The 16646-nt window shown below is 45.1% G+C and overlaps 1 protein-coding gene and 1 long non-coding RNA gene across 17 annotated transcripts in view; one reads left to right on the forward strand and one right to left on the reverse strand.

Annotated features, from left to right (window-relative positions):
- Nucleotides 1–216: 216 nt before the first annotated feature.
- On the reverse strand, nucleotides 217–16072 carry LOC102548661 (uncharacterized). 9 transcript variants are annotated; one of them, XR_005488658.2, is made up of 3 exons: nucleotides 7510–16069; nucleotides 6743–6927; nucleotides 217–6052 (listed from the first exon to the last, which is right to left on the reverse strand). It is a non-coding gene; the product is annotated as an uncharacterized LOC102548661 (long non-coding RNA). The 9 variants fall into 9 exon arrangements; XR_005488656.2 differs by having other exon boundaries at nucleotides 217–5431; nucleotides 5954–6052; nucleotides 6743–16069; XR_005488659.2 differs by having other exon boundaries at nucleotides 6743–7581; nucleotides 8760–16067.
- A 183-nt stretch (nucleotides 16073–16255) lies between these two features.
- Nucleotides 16256–16646, forward strand: part of Dennd4a (DENN domain containing 4A) — a 113413-nt gene continuing 113022 nt past the window's right edge. For 5 of the 8 annotated variants that reach the window (XR_005488653.2, XM_039082817.2, XM_017596072.3 and 2 more), the window contains exon 1: nucleotides 16319–16457. The gene's annotated coding sequence lies outside the window, so the exon portion shown is untranslated. Of the gene's footprint in view, nucleotides 16458–16646 lie in introns of all 8 variants that reach the window. The other 3 variants (XM_039082818.2, XM_039082819.2, NM_001427439.1) reach the window with 3 other exon arrangements.

Genomic DNA, 16646 nt, shown 5'->3' on the forward strand with positions numbered 1-16646 from the left:
TGTTTTCTTGAAAACATGGAGTTCACGTCTCAGCACCCACTTGGTGGCTCATAACTACCGTGTTACTCCAGTTCCAGGGAATCCGACATCCTCTGTCCCCACAGAGGCTCCCTCAGTCACCACACATGCACATGACGCACACAGGCAAGCAAAACACTCATACATGTAACATAATATTTTTCTAAATCTATTACTTTAAAGGCAACATACAGTAGATTTGATTTGATTTTTTATTTTATTTTATTTTATTTTTGTCTTGGATAAGGACTTGAGCAGAAGTGCTGGCAAGAAAAGTAGCTTATGGAAATGACTGTCTCTGCCTTTCACTGTTTGTTTGTTTGTTTGTTTGTTTGTCTTACTCACAACTGAGGTATTATTAACACACTACCAAGTCCTGCCCCAGAACCCAGGATCCTGGATGTGGTTGTGGGGAAGAAACCCTGACCTTTGATTTTCTGTTAACTTCCTCCCTTGCATTCCAAACACTACCCCAACTGGATCTTAGCCTGTGTCTCCTCCTTTCAGATGGTAGCTGAAAGCACAAAGGTCCGGAGGACTTCACAGACCCCACATTGCATTTCTTGTATTTACCGCATGCATGGCTGTCCTAGTTCCTAAGTACAGAGCTTATAGCAACCTGAGGCTTGACATAGAGTGACTGTCTGTAATGACCATCCCGACCAGAGCATTCAGATGCCTAAATACATCCACGCAAATAGGCATGTGCAGAGGAAATTCCATAGATGTTCCTTTTCCTCAATCAACGGGCAACGACCTTGACAGAAGACAATTTGCTTATTGGATAGGTTTCCTGACTTCCATTCTTAACTCCTCATCCCCTCTCCGAGCCGGAAACCCCGAGAGGCTGAGCAGAGCCTCACACCTTGCCAGTCCTATGTACATGATGATCAAATGTCACTTGCTTGGTCTTCACGATTCTCAGAGCATAAAGATGAACTCATTACTTGCCCTTCTCCCGGTTTTATCTGAAACTGTAGAGTCTGACGGAGCTGCCTTCAATAAAAGCAAGGCTGGTTTGCCTGAAGTGAAAGCTCAGAGACTTCAAGTTTTGTTCTTCTTAAAACAAACAAAACAAACAAACAATCCCTCTCCCAACAAGTTATCTACTGAAGACCTTCAACTTTATGCAGAGTTCTTTTCCAGTCTCTTCTCTTTTCCTTTTCTTCACTGGTCTTTCTGGCCACAGCAGAAACAACTGTTACACATATAGAAAGGTTTTGCAACAAAATGTCCTTGAAACAGAATTCTGCTCAGTGGCAGAGTTGGGCAATCAAAATAGTAAAAATGAAAACCTTGTCTCCTATACCTCATGTGCTGCCTTTTTGGGTTTTTTGTTTATTTGTTTGTTTGTTTTTGGATAGGGTTTCATGAAGCCCAGGCCGGTCTGGAACTTACTATGTAGCCAAGGCTGGCCCTGACCTCCTCATTTTCCTGCCCCTACTCCCCCAGTACTGGCCTTAGTGGTGTGTGCTCCTGCCCAGCCTCATCTTTACTTCTTTTTTTTTTTTTTTTCCAGAGCTGGGGACCAAACCCAGGGCCTTGCGCTCGCTAGGCAAGCGCTCTACCGCTGAGCTAAATCCCCAACCCCCTCATCTTTACTTCTAATACACTAATCCCCAAGTAGCTTAAAGTTCTCCAGGCTTTGGAATTATCATCAGTACATGTCTACTTTGCACTACTGTCGTTCAATAAGAATAAACTATGGTCTCTGGGATGATGTTTTAATAGGTAGGACTCACGAACATTCTAAAATTCTGTTTTTCCTTGGGTGTGGGCATTAATTTAAAGTATCCAAAGAGCAGGGTTCAGCAGGTAAAGGTGCCTGCAGCTAAGCCTGACAACTCTCACGGGTTGTCCCTGACTTTCATATGTGTAGCATGGCTTTTGTGACCACTTACTCCTACACGCAAATAGAAATTTTAAATGGAATAAAGAGGCTGTGTGTAGTGTTGCACACTTAATCCCAGCACACAAGAGGCAGAAGCAGGCAGACCTCTGAGAGTTTTAGGCTAACCTGGTCTACATAGTTAGGTCTAGGTCTCCCAGGGCTGGCTACATAGTAAGATCCTGTCTCAAAAAAAAAAAAAAAAAAACCAAACCAAACCAAACCACAACACAAATGGGGTGGGCGGGGCATGACTAGCAAAATTACTCATCCCTAGTGAAGGTGTTCACTCACCGCCAAGCCTGACACCCTGACTTTACCCCAAGGCCCCACTGGTAGAAGAAGAGACGTGATCCTCACAAAGTTTTCTCTGACTTCCTTATGTGTTTCAGCACACCCACGCCCACAGACAAACATTCACGCACACATGATTAATGCAATAAAACAATTTATTTTTAAGGACAAAAGTAGAAAGAGCAAGCATTGGAAGCCAATCTAGGTGACACAATGAAACCTGTTTTAAACAACAAACAAAGTGGCACGAAGTGACACGAGAGCATTCTAGCCAGGGGTTTCCCACAGCTGTGGCTGTGCCTAGCCCCAATCTGTAGTCTCACTATTGGCCATGCTCCTCTCTCTGTCTCTCTCTGTCTCTCTCTCTGTCCCTCCCTCTATCTGTCTCTGTCTCTGTCTCTGTCTCTGTCTCTGTCTCTCTCTCTGTCTCTCTCTCTCTCTCTCTCTGTCTCCCCCTCCCCACCCATGAAAGTCAAGCAAAGTCAACAGATAAATTTGTTACATATGCCTTTGGACGAGAACACTAACACTGACTCTCTCCTTCTATACTATTTTGCTGTCTGTTGTTATAATAAATACCATGACCAAAAGCAACTTGAGGAAAAGAGGAAAAGATTTTATAGATTATGTCACTAATAAAGAAAAGTCTAGGCAGGAACTGTGGATGGGAACTGAAACAGAGACCGTGGAAATCTGCCTGCTTCTGTCTCCCAAGTGCTGGGATTAAAGGCATAACCTATGACTGACTAGTTCAGCTTCCTTTCTTTTTTAAAAAGTTTTTACTTCCCTCAGTTTCTCCTTCCCATTTTGTCTGTTTATGTATGTGAGTACAGTGTAACTGTCTTCAGACACACCAGAAGAGGACATCAGATCTCATTACAGATGGCTGTGAGCCACCATGTGGTTGCTGGGATTTGAACTCGTCCCAAGTTCTGGAAGAGCAGTCAGTGCTCTTAACCACTGAGCCCTCTCTCCAGCCCCTCAGTTTCCTTTCTTATACAGCTCAGGACCACCTGCCCAAGGGTAGCGGTACCCAGGTCCTCTCATACCAACTGAGAAGATGCCACACAGGCTCGCTAGACCAGTGTGGAAGTGTTTTCTCAATTGAGGCTTCCTCTTCTCTGATGACCTGAGCTTGAGACAAGTCGATAAAACTAACAGCAAACTTTCTAATGCAACTTGGCAAGTGTCATTTGAACTTTGAGTGCCCCTTGTCCTATAAAAGGCCTTGAAGATTCTGCAATGGAAAGGTAAAAATCTTTTGTGCCTTTTCTCATCTCCTGGGTTTTTAATCTATTATCATAAATTTGAAGCAGCTATTAAACCTCAATGATCAGATCTACAGAGTCAACTAAGGACCTCTGGTAGATGATTTTTTTTTCAAAATACCCCCTTTGTGTTTCAAGGATTATAACAGCTTTGAACTATAACACATGCTGGGAAGGAGTACATTGGTTTTCAGCATGTGTTCATGTATGTGTGTTCTAAGGGCAAACTTGGGTATGGTTCCTTAGGCGCCTTTGCTCTTCTGTTTGAGTCGAATCTTTGTTGCCCTGGAGCTTCAGTAGTTATGTAGACTAGCTGGCTGGCCAGGGAGCTCCAGGGATCGCTGTGTAGACTAGCTAGCCAGCCAGAGAGCTCCAGGGATCGCTGTGTAGACTAGCTAGTCGGCCAGGGAGCTCCAGGGATCACTGTGTAGACTAGCTAGTCGGCCAGGGAACTCCAGAATCTACCTGTTTCTGCCTCCCCAGCAATGGAATTACAAGGCAAAGCCATTGCTTTTTATGTGGGTTCTGGGGATCAGACTCACGTCCTCGAGCTTTTGAAGAACATGCTTCACCTTCTGAGTCATTTCCCCAGTTTGAGTGCTGGGTACCAAACTCTGGGCTTCTGGAAGAGCAGGAAGTGCTCTGAACCTATGAACCATCTCTCCTGCTCCCTAGCTAAAAGTAAACACACACACACACACACACACACACACACACACACACACAGAGAGAGAGAGAGAGAGAGAGAGAGAGAGAGAGAGAGAGAGAGAGAGAGAGAGAGATATTTTCAAATAACAAATAAATTCAAGTCTGACGATACCAAGTGAAGTACCTGGGCCCATTCTACTTTATACTGTGGGTTTCTGATGTGGTGTGGCTGTGTGGAAAACAATTTGACTATTTGATGTGTGTGTAGTAGTGTACATGTGTTCAGATGCACATGTGTGCCTACACATGGAGGCTAATCTTGGAGTCTTCTACTGTTGCTCTCCATCCTGTCTCTTCAAGTCAAGACCTGTCATTGGGCCTAGAACTCAGCAATTGGCTACAACAGCTGGCCAGAGAGCTCCAGAGATCTGGTCATCACTTCCCTAATGATAACATTACAGACACGTGACCATGTCTCACTTGTACATGGGAGCTAAAGATCAGAGCTTGGATCCTCAAGCTCACAGAAGGCATGTTTCCCTTGAAGCCATCTCCACGGCCCTGACCCTTTCTTATTAATTAAATGCTATCTTATCATAGGAACCAGTAAGCTTCTTTGCTAGGTACTCCCCTGAGGAAAATGAAGGTGCATTTTTATACAAAGGTGTTCATAGAGAACTTATTTACAATCAAACTGAACAGGAAAACATAGTTGTAGTGTATTCACGTAGTAGAATGATGCTTGACAGTAAAAAGAACTGTGCTTTGGAATACTTGGTACTGGGCAAGTCAGACAGAACTATATATATAGTAAGACATCATCTCAAAAGAAAGGGAGAAGCCAGGCAGTGGTGGTGCATAGCTTCAATCACAACACCCAGGAGGCAGATGGATCTCTGAATTTGAGGCCAGGCTGGTCTACAAAGTGAGTTCAAGGCTACACGGAGAAATCCTGTCTCAATCCCAATGTTTCCGAAGGCAAGATGGGAGATTGTTGTTCTAGGGAAGTGAATGCTTGCCTATTCATCTGAAATAAGGAACTTCCAACCTAAGCAAGGATACCTTCAAAGTCCTACTTGATGAACCAATGAGTTTTACTGGGGTACTTACAAGAATATGGGTGAGGATGGTACAAAATCTTTCACAAACATACAAGATAAACAGATAAAATGTAATTAAGATGAAAATCATGAAGACGATCTTCGGTCCTTACTCACAGGGATCTGGACTGTCTTAATTATGGTGGACAGCTTCAAGAAGAAGTTCAGGAGCTTGATGAGCTTCACGATTCCAATATTGATCCCACTGTGTGGAACTTGGTAGTAATGGAAACAGAGGATGGAGATGGTGTTCAATAAATCAGCCAAATGGTCATACTCGGATTGTCTACATTCTACAAACATTCTGACCAAGGCTTTGGCATCAGAGGAAATGGTTATGCCAACTGTCATCTTACTGCTTCCTGATAAGAAGATAAAGTTAAAAACGCTTTGCTCTTTATCCCTCTCCCCTGCCACCTCACACACACTTTAGTTTTTGAGACTAAGTCTTACTCTGTAGCTCTGTCTAGCCTGGAACTCACTATCCAGTCCAGGCTAGCCTTGAACCACTGGCAATCTGACTACTTCAGTCTCTCATTGCTGGGATTATAGGCACAAAACACCACGCCTAGCAAACACGTTTCGCTTTTTTATGTAGACAATAAACCATAAAATTCATCAAGAAATTTAACCATGGGTATGGCATGGAGCTCAGTCAGTAGGAGGCTTGTGTAGCATGTACACAGCCTTAGGTCCGTGTCCCAGCACTACATAAAACTGAGTGTAGTGTCACATACCTATCACTCATTCAGGAGACAGACATAGGGGGAGCAAAAGGGCAAGGTTATATTCAGCTACATGGCAACTTTGAGGCACAATCTGGCATATATGAAATCCTGTCTCGAAAAAGAAAGGAAGAAAGGAAGCCTTTTAAATACACAGAAAAGTTTAAAAAAAAAAAAGACAAAACCCCCATGTATTCTCATACATTTGATTTTGTTGTTGTTTGTTCGTTTTTGTTTTGTTTTTTGTTTAGACAAGTCCCACTGCGTAGCTCTGGCTGTCCTGGAACTCCCTCTGTAGACCAGGCTGGCTTCAAACTCACAGAGACCTCCCTGTCACTGCCTCCCAAGTGCTGGGATTAGAAACATGCAGCAGTACGCCTAGCTTATTTGATAAATCTTGCTCATGTCCTTAAGCTGATTTAGTTTCTTTTCAGAAAAACAACACATTGCTATAGTTGAAGGGCCTATTTGTGCCCAGGTTTCAATTCCTTCTTAGAGGTACCACTCTCCTGAAGCTGGTGTGCGCGCGCGGCCTGTTAGAGATGTTAGAGATGTGTCCGTGTTGGTAAATGCCAGCCGGTTTCACTAAATTTAGTTCGTGTGCAGTTTTGCCTTTGCCCAGCCACCTCATGCTCTCCCTGACTGGCATTTGAGTTTTGTGCAGTCATCACTACTGAACGCACACAGTGAGCATTCGAGTGCTGCCTCTGTTGCACACACGCAAGAGTTTCTCTAAAGAGAGGGTCTTTCGAGCTCTCCCCCTCCCTCCCTCTTCTCCCCCCCCCCACCCCGTAGACTCACACTGCATGTACGAGTGCAGGTAAGAGGTTGACAGCAGACGTCTTCCTCGATTGCTTTCCACCTTGTGCGATCTGAGGCACTGTCTCTCACAAAACCATTTTGGTGAGGCTGTCCAGCCAGAAAGCCCTCCGAGATTTGTCCACCGTTCTTTGCTTCAGTGCTAGGCTTACAGGCATCGCACCTGACTTTTATATGGGCACCGGGATCCAAATTGAGGTCCTCGTATAGCAGTCACTTTACCCACTGAGCTACTTCCCCAGCCTCTGGTTTCCGCGCTTTCAAAACGCAAGAGTGAGAACTGACTTCACATTTGAATGCTGTACATACAGATCACACGAGAACTGACTTCACATGTGAATGCTGTACATACAGATCACACTGCCTGGCATGTGTGCCATCTGTGCTGTGGCACACATTTTTGCACAGGATTTATTTTGAGATGTTAGACTTAATCTCAGTGCCATACTAAGGAACACGGATAAACAAAGTGAACCTCTCCCTGCATGTCAATTATTTTTTGCAAAATGGGTGTGCTGGAACACAAACCAGGCTTGCAACACCCCAGGGCCACATGGCTTCTGCCTTTTATCCCTGGTGTATACCAAGCTGGCCTCAAATTCACAGAGATCCACCTGCCTCTGCCACTCGAATGCTAAGGTTAAAAGTGCGTGCCACCAGGCCCGCCCATGGCTGGGTTTGTTTGGGAACAGGGTTTTTTTTTTTTTTTTTACTATGTAGTTAGTCAAATGGGGTAGCTTGAATCTTACCTTATAACCCAGCATTGTGTAGCAATTTCCTGGAGCATCCACCTTAGAAGGAAGTTTAAGACACAGGGTGTTCTATGGAGAGGTAAAACATTCCATTCTGAAGGGAAGTTAGTTAAGTTCAGGAAATAAACAACTCAAAGGCTTCAGAAAGTTCTTGAAACTTCCTCCCCAAGCCTATCTAGGCAGTAAGGGCTGCTGAGAAATGCTGTAAAGCAGTGGTTCTCAGTCTGTGGGCAAAACTGCCTTGGAGATCCAGTGACCCTTTCACAGGCGTCATCTAAAACCATGGGAAAACACAGAGATTTAATTATGATTCATAACAGTAGCAAAATTAGAGTTACGAAGTAGCAATGGGAGTGATTTTGTGTTTGGGGGGCACCGCAGCGTGAACAGCTGTATGAAAGGGTCGCAGCACGAGGAAGGTTGAGAACCGCTGAGGTTCTCAACACAATTGAGGAAGACAGACATCTGCTGTCAACTTCTTGCCTCCACATGTGCTTGCAGCGTGAGTATACAAGGAGGCGGGTGGAGGAGAGGAAGAGAGGAAGGGGGAGGGGGAGGGAGAGAGGAAGAAGAGAGGGGGGGTGAGAGCTCAAAAGTTCCCTCTAAAGCTAAGCTGTCTAGAAGAGTCTCAGGTCGGTCCAGCTACCTGGAGGCAGAAGAGTCTAGCCCAGCCATCCAGAAGATTCTCAGCTCAACTGAGCTACCTAGAAAGGACACTTTCCGACCTGTTCAACTGCCAGTAGGCTGTTCAGTGTGCTCCAGGCTCTCAGAAGCTGCACCTGTGCTGGGGTGGACTTTGGTGACACAGCTGTTTTTGAGTCATGTCTGTTCTTCTAAATAACCCTTCACCCATACTCTTGTATGCAATCCCAATAAACGGAATTGATTTATCAAGTTGGACTTTCGTGGTATCCTTGCTATGGTTGGCTGTTGGTTTCTGTCTAGGGTTAGTAGATATCAGGTGGTATAATGCCCGGGCTGGCCTCGAACTTGCAGTCCTCTGCCTCAGCTTCCCAAGTCCTGGGGCTATAGACCTGTGCCATCATTCCTGGCTTTGTATGTAAAATGTTTACGGAGAAGTGCCTCAGAATGGGTACACATGGAGGTGGAGCGGCAGGAATAGAAAAGGGGACGAGTCAGGCTGCTGAACTGAAAATAGTAGATGGTCTCAACTAATCCAGCACAGGCTGGCATGATCCTTCGGATTACTGAGAACTGGAAAAGGGGATCAGCCTTGGTATACATACCTGTCAGTTACCGGATATATCTGCATCCAGGAAGAGGACGTGGCCTAGGGCAATCAGCTTTCTTCCTGGAGAGTCCTGTAGAAGGACCTAGATAAAATCTGGTGGCTGTCAGAATTCCTGGCAGCTGAAAGAATGAATGTTCCAGTCCTGGAGAGGGAGCATTTAGATGGCACATCATGAGACTTTGTGTTTATGTGTGTGTGTGTGTGTGTGTGTGTGTGTGTGTGTATGTGTGTGTGTGTGTTTATGTGTCTGTGCATAGATTAGGGGTGGGTGTGTTTACATATACACACATATAAACAAGTCCTTGATCTGAGATGTTCTGTTGTTTCACTAAAAAAAGTCATGTTGGCATATTCCTGTAATCATATCGTTTGGGAGGTAGAGGCAGGAAGGTCAGAGTAAGTTTGAGGCCAGACATGAGATCCTGTCTATAAGTAAATAAAAGAAAAAGAAGCATAAATTCCAATACCGTAGTACCCCAAGACTTAACTTCTTGCTGGCTTCTCAACCAATAAAAAGGAATCATTTAGTTTCCCACCTTCCAGCATAGAAATCAAATATCAGTATTAGAGGCGCCAGTGAGATGGCCCCTTGTGTAGAAGTGTTTGCCATACAAGCCTGCAGCCCTAGAAAAGGGTGTGCTGCACAGAGGTGTGCACTGATGTCCACGTGTGAACCGCCTTAGCACCCGTGCACCTCCTACAAATACTATACACACATAACATGTTTTTAGATTGATTGAACATTTTGCCTGCATGTATGTATGTATGTATATGTACCATATACATTCCTGGTAACCATGGAGGTCTGGAGGTCAGAAGAGGGTGTCAGATCCCCTGGAGCTGGAGTAAAGGATGGCTGTGCTCCACTATGTGGGTGCTGGGAACTGAACTCAGATTCTGTGGATGCTGGGAACTGAACCCAGATTCTATGCAAGAACAGCAGGTACTCTTAACTGCTGAACTATATATCGTCAGCCCCTCAGAAAAGAGACAGATGCTCTTTTCCTCGTCAACTTGGATTTCACTATATAGACCATGCTGACCTTGAACTCACAAAGATCTTTTTGGCCCAGCCTCTCTAGTGCTGGGTGGTATTAAATGTGTTGCTACCATGCCTGGCCAATAATTACAGAATATAGGAGTAACAGGTTTGGAACAACAATAATGATTTCCTTTGAAAATCGGACTTTCTCCCTGTGATTTGAGACCAGCCTGGAGTTCCAGGACAGCCAGGGATACACCAAGAAGCCATGCCTTGAAACACACACACACACACACACACACACACACACACACACACACACAGAGAGAGAGAGAGAGAGAGAGAGAGAGAGAGAGAGAGAGAGAGAGAGAGAGAGAGAGAGAGAGAGGGAGGATGTAGACTTTCAGGTGCACTTTTGACTGACCTAACAACAGACAGTTCATTAGCATGTAGGAAAAAATATGGATTCAGATCTGTCTCCTAGTCTAAGAAACTATATAGAAAACAGGGCTGCTCCCTTTCCCAGGCTCACATTTTCACCCACAGGTGGTTCCCTTTTCTGGCATTTTTCCTTAAGCCTTGACAATAAAACGGTGTCCCTCTTGTCCTCTTTGCAGGATGTGTGTCTAGGTCAGTCAATGAAAAGAAAGCAGGTTGGTGTCTGATTTGTTCCACCTGGTGCTTCCCAAACCTCCAGTCTGTACCTCCGTGCTGAGCACATGAGAAGTTGACTCATATTTCCTGCAAGTCAGCACAGATATCCATCCTTTAAATGAGTTAAACCTCTGGCCACTCCCAAAGACAGCCCAAGTGCCGGAGTCATTTATGAGCATCGCTGTCGGGTCTCATGTTTGTTATAAAAATTCAAAGAAAAAAAAAAGCCCTTTCTACTTTGACCCACCCTCAGCTCCAGGCTCCGTGATGTCCTCAGCTTTATAGAAAATCTAAGTAAGATATGTCAGGATTGGTTCAAATGTCATCTTCCCCTCCTACCTTTAGACTTCACAATGAGTATTCAATCCCCTGGGTTTCCAAGGCAGTGAGTCTGCTTAGTATGAAACTTGTTCTAGTCTGACTTTTATTAAAGTTCCTTGTCTGGGAGCATGCCTTTTTTGCCTCTTGGGTGTTCCTGTTTATGGACCGCTATGTTCTTCCGCGTTTTGCATGGTGCTTGGAACATAAGTGCTGGTTAAAGTGAAGATGTTACAAGCTAGAAAGAATCTGTATTCCCATCAGGGTCGGGTGGCACAGATGAGACGTTAAACAGACACGATACTTAAAGATAACTTTCTTTAGAAGATAATTCCAAAAGTAAAAGCTGCATTTGTGAGGCATTGTTGAAGGAGGAGAATTACTCATTTCAGGAGAATGTTGAGAAGTGATAATTTTCAAATCTATGAGAAAGTGCTGAGTCAAAGATGGTGCCTCAGACAGCCACCCAAGAGCAGGGACACCAGTGACCCAGACTGCTACAGGATCCTCCTGTTCCTGGCTATCTCCCTCAATCATCAGTTTCGAATTGATTATTTCTTTTTAATTTGTATTACAGTGTGTGTGTGTGTGTGTGTGTGTGTGTGTGTGTGTGTGTGTGTACAACTTTTGAAGGGGCTGGTTCTTTCCTTCTACCATGTGGTTCCTGGGGATTGAACTCAAGATCACAAAGCTCGTTGGCAGGTGCCATTATTTGGCTGAGCCATCTCACCAGTCCTAGAATTGATCATTGCTATTATAACATTTCTTACTGCCCTTCTTTTAAATTGTAAGATATACTGTATTTCAAAAAGAATTACACTAGGTCGGTCTATTTTAAAGAAATAAATTGCCGATAGAATCACGTGACTAATACATTTCAGCTTGTAGGTTAAGTACATGACAATGTCACTCTAACACTGTTTCACAATGAATACAATTTGGCAAACGTGGGTTCTTCTTTGGAAGTCATCCAAAGCATTTGGGAAAGCTCAGAAGTGGCTGCTGGAAGGTTTTCACACCCATGAGGAAGCCCTGTGGCACAGATATCAAGGACTACTTTAAGGCTATAGGTTTTCATTTAAAAGGCCATTGAAATGTCTGGTTGAGTAATTAGAGTACCAAATTTAACAGGTGGACAGGGCTGGGCTGTAAAATAGCTTGTGCTCCCAGCGCTATAAACGGTTCCTGTTTTCATCATTTTCCTTCATGCATCATTTGAACTACAGTGTTTTAAAATAGCTTCTTAGAAACAGCCAGAGAGAGTTCCAGGTGTAAAGGGGTGACATCATTTCAGAAATGGCACGGGAGTGAAGTTTATAAGGCACGTTTGGATATCTGGTTCATGTTGATACTGTTGTAACCCCCTGCCGAAGACACATTTGGGCCTCGGGTTTCTTTTTTTTTTTTTTTTTTTTTTTTTTTTTTTGGAGCTGGGGACCGAACCCAGGGCCTTGCGCTTCCTAGGCAAGCGCTCTACCACTGAGCTAAATCCCCAACCCCAGGCCTCGGGTTTCTTTAACTGTGACTGTTTGTGACATATGCCTGGAATGTTGCCAGGACTCGAGAAGTGACGGCTAAGGGCTCACAGTGCTTGAAGACACTTTCTAAACACAGAGCCAAGGGTTCCTTATTGGGTTTCTGTCATTTTTGTTTGCCTACGGCAGCAAAAAAAAAAAAAAAAAATTATTTGTAATATCAAGGTACTTGAGAGAAGTGCTCGGTGGTTAAGAGCACTTGTTGTTCTTTCATAGGACATGGGTTCGATTCCCAGCACCTACAGAGAGGCTTACAACCATTTGTAAATCCAAGTCCAGGGGATCCAACACTCTCTTCTGACCTCTGTAGGCACCAGACATGCACGTGGTGCATAGACATACATGAGGGCAAAGCACCTATACATATAAAATATAATAAAAATATCATTTTAAAAAGCATTTGAGATCAAGCACAGGACCTCCTGTATAATAGACAAACACTCCAGTCACGCCTGAGCCTCTGCTACTCTTCGATACTATTCTCTTTTCAAGAGACAGAAGTTACAGGGCTAGGGAGATTGCTTACTTGGCAAAGTATTTACTGCTCAAGCATTAGAACCTGAATTTGATCTGCATTACCCCCCCCCCATAAGAAAATCTACCTTTTTTGTAGATTCAGGTCAACCTGACACCAACTATAGCTATCTCAAAGGAGGGAACCTCAATTGAGAAAAAGCCTCCACAAGATTGGGCTGTGGGCCAGCCTGTGAAACATTTTTTTAATTAGTGATTGATGGGGGTGGACCCACAGGACAGGAATTTAAGAAGGAATCTGGAGGCAGGAACTGAAGCAGAACCACAGAGGAGTGCTGCCTATCTGCTTCCTCTCCATGGTTCACTCAGCTTGCTTTCTTATTAGACCTAGGACCACCTTCCTAGAAGTGACACAGGGGGTGGGTTGGGCCCTCAAGTATCTTCGCTGATCAAGAATACGCCCTATAGTTTTGCCTACAGGCCAATCTGATGTAGGTATTTTCCCAGTGGAGATTCCCTCTTCTCAGACGACTCTAGCTTTTGTCAAGTTGGCCAGAATGGTCTAGCACGGCCGCCATGCCCAGTGTTTTTGACATGAGTTCTGAGTGATGAGGAACTTAGGTCCTTATTCTTTTGTGGTAAGCACATCCCGACTTCAGAAACTTTTAAAGATTCTCATGCTAAAGAGCAATTCCTGGAACTACATTTTTATATTTTAACTACAACTCTATAATGCCAATGAATACACCTATATCTCAACTCAGTATATGCCTTGTACTGTTGATAATATAATATGCTAAGATAACCTTTAAAGGGGGATTGTCCGGGCATTCTTCACAACAATCGAACCAATTAGTGGCTATGACCAGTGGAAAAAGAACAGGAGTTCCCAATTGAGCCTTTAAGACATTTGTTTGTATGCTTATTTAAAGCAGAGAACTGCTTAAGTGCTTGCCTCGAGCACACACCAATTCCTGGGTCCCATACCTATAAGGTAGGTGTGGCGGTGGCAGAAATCTGTAAGCATGGCACTCGCTCGGAAGGTGGAAGGCTTGAGAACTGTAATGGGTCTGACACCAGCCTGAGCTACAGAGTGGCCTTCTCTCAGAGGGGGAAAGGAGAAGCATTTGAGAAGTGTTGTTGAGGTCTAAAGGAGAGACATATTTAATAACTTTGACATATGTATATACCTGTGACCATTATGCAATCAAGACAGTGAACACATCCATCGCCCCCAAATGTGTACCTGTACCCCTTCATGATATAGACTCTCTCCAGCAACCACTGATTGGCAGATAGCCATGCCCTCACATTGGGGACGAAAACATGGATGACACTGGCAGCAGGGAGGATCCATCCAGGTCTGAAGACTTCTGCTTTTGTTTGATGTCCTCAGGTATTGCACGCATGGGATGGACATAAAATAATAACAAAGGGAAATATTCATTAAAAACACATTTGGGATCATAGTATCAAAAATGACTAGGACTGTGACTAACTTGGAATACTACCTGAAATCAATAATATTGATTAGTACAGGCAACTATGCACTGTAACAAAATGCTATATAAAATGCTTAAAAATGGGGCTGGGGATTTAGCTCAGTGGTAGAGCGCTTACCTAGGAAGCGCAAGGCCCTGGGTTCGGTCCCCAGCTCCGAAAAAAAGAACCAAAAAAAAAATGCTTAAAAATAAATGGTTATCAAGCCTGGCATGGCGGTGCATGGCTGTGATCCCCTCAGAACTAGGGAGGCGGAGGAAAGGGGATCTCTGAGTTCGAGGCTAGCCTGTTCTATGGAGCAAGTTCCAGGACAGTCAGGGCTACACAAATAACCCTGTGCAGGAGTTGGGGAATCGAAAATGGTATCATTTAATAATTTTCAGTGAAATGAGTATATTTTTATCTACACAATATTATGTGATGCCCACAAATTTTTAAACAATCTGAACTATATTTGGTGAACTCCATATTGAAGAGGCTCAAACTTAGATTAAAAAAAAAAAAACCTCTCAATCAGGTTCTCTGGTCCATATGTTGTCTAGAATATAAATATAGACGCCATACTTCAAGCGCCACTCACTGTTCTCAACTCTTTTGTTCCCTACTTACCATTCAGCGGCTTCAGCCTGCAGTTGGAATAAAGGCTAGTCTTGTTTCTATGTATTTCTAGGCCCTGTACAACTGAGCTCTCAACTCCCTCTCCAATCTAATGTAAGGCTTCTCCAGGCAAAATATATTTCTCATCAACACGGATTCCTCTCAGTTCTGAAAGCCAAGCTCCTCCCTATTGCAGGTTCTTTGCACGATCTTTTTGCTTTACTCAATTCTCTGGGGCCTTTCTCCCATTACTGGCTTCTTTCTGCACTTCAGATAGGCACAGCCTTGACCACTCTGCTTTCAAAAAACGATCCTGTTATCTGCTACCCCAAATTCTTCCTGTAACCTCTATGTTTCTTCTCCAAGTGTGAAATATATTTGGGGTTTTTGTTGTTGTTGTTGTTGTTGTTGTTGTTGTGCTTCTCCCACTAGACCTCAACTCCATGAAAGCAGACCTTTTCTGGTTCCCTGACTATTGTGTCCCCTCTGCTGGGTTTTATAACAATGTTGTCTGGACGGATGAGTACAAGAGAAGAAGTGGAGGTATAAAATAAAACTGTAATCTCTGTTAGTAAAAAAGATGAAGCCTGTTTTGCATAGATTAACTTAAACCTAGAGGGATTATTTTTAAGGTTCTATTTCTTCCTCCATTTGTCCGTGGAATACAAGCTAACATTATTCAATACTTTTTAGGCATACACGTTACATTTCTGAGTAACCCTGTAGAGGTAATCGACCTGTATTATCCGCATTTTTCAAAGGCATCTTGCCAATAGCCATTAACGGTGGAGCTGTAGTCTAGTTTAAGTAGGCCATATCCAATTAATCAATGTAATGGACACCCCTTCAGTCAACAATAGCTGTTTTATCAACGTGCTTTTCAGAGAACCCCTCTGAATTCCCCCTTTTCCCTGACCTTCTGCCTCGGGACAGAAAGCTACTGGTGGTTGCTAACTGCTCAGGGGGTTTCCTGCAGAATCCCAGTGACTTTGGTGGGCGGATCTCAGCTCAGATCGCTGCACCAGGCTCTGGTAAGGCTAGGACTGAAGGCAGTGCCGGAGAGGAAGAAAGAAACAGGTCTGTTAGCCATAACTGGATCCTTGTGAAAGAGGAAGGTGCAGTGAGCCTTGTTCATACTCGCCAGGGGCTCGGAATCTCCCAACCTGAAGGGGAACCACGACGCGTTTCCCCAACTACACCCAGCGTCACCAGCCAGTCCGGTCCCGCCCCGCCCCTGGCCCCGCCCATTTGCGGGCCCTTGTTTGTCCCCTCCCCCACGACCCACCCCCTAGCTCGGCCCTCTCCTGCCCCTCGGGTCAGGCTAAGCCTGTGATTGGTTTTTGTGGCCATAGTCCCCGCCCCCATGTCTTTACCGTCACTCCCAAGATGGCGCCGGCCGCGGCGGGTTTGGCGGCTGGTGCTGAGGAAGGAGGCGGAGGCTGTGGTGACCGCGCGGGGAGGGGGAGTCCCGTCTGACTGAGACGGCAGGGCGGAGCGCCGGGCCGGGAGATGAGCTAAGCTGGCTGCAAGCGCCGCGGCATTCAGCCCCCTCGTGTCCCGCCCGCCGCGCGTGAGTGGATAGGATCCCGCATCTCGGGCTCTTCCCGGTGCTTGCGCGGGGGCCGGCGGGGAGGTGAGTGGCGGGGGCGGCGTCGTGGGCATCGGTGACATAGGGAGCTGTCACGGCCCTGAGGAGGTGACTGGCTGGGGGACGCCGAGCCAGGCTAAGGACTCGGAGGGCCGCTAGGCGCGGGCAGCTGCTAGGAGGGGCTCCGGCCGTCTCGGAGGATGGCGAGATGCTGCCGATGGCGTTCGCGCGCCT

Source organism: Rattus norvegicus, chromosome 8 (assembly GCF_036323735.1).
Source record: "Rattus norvegicus strain BN/NHsdMcwi chromosome 8, GRCr8, whole genome shotgun sequence".
NCBI classification, from domain to species: domain Eukaryota; kingdom Metazoa; phylum Chordata; class Mammalia; order Rodentia; family Muridae; genus Rattus; species Rattus norvegicus.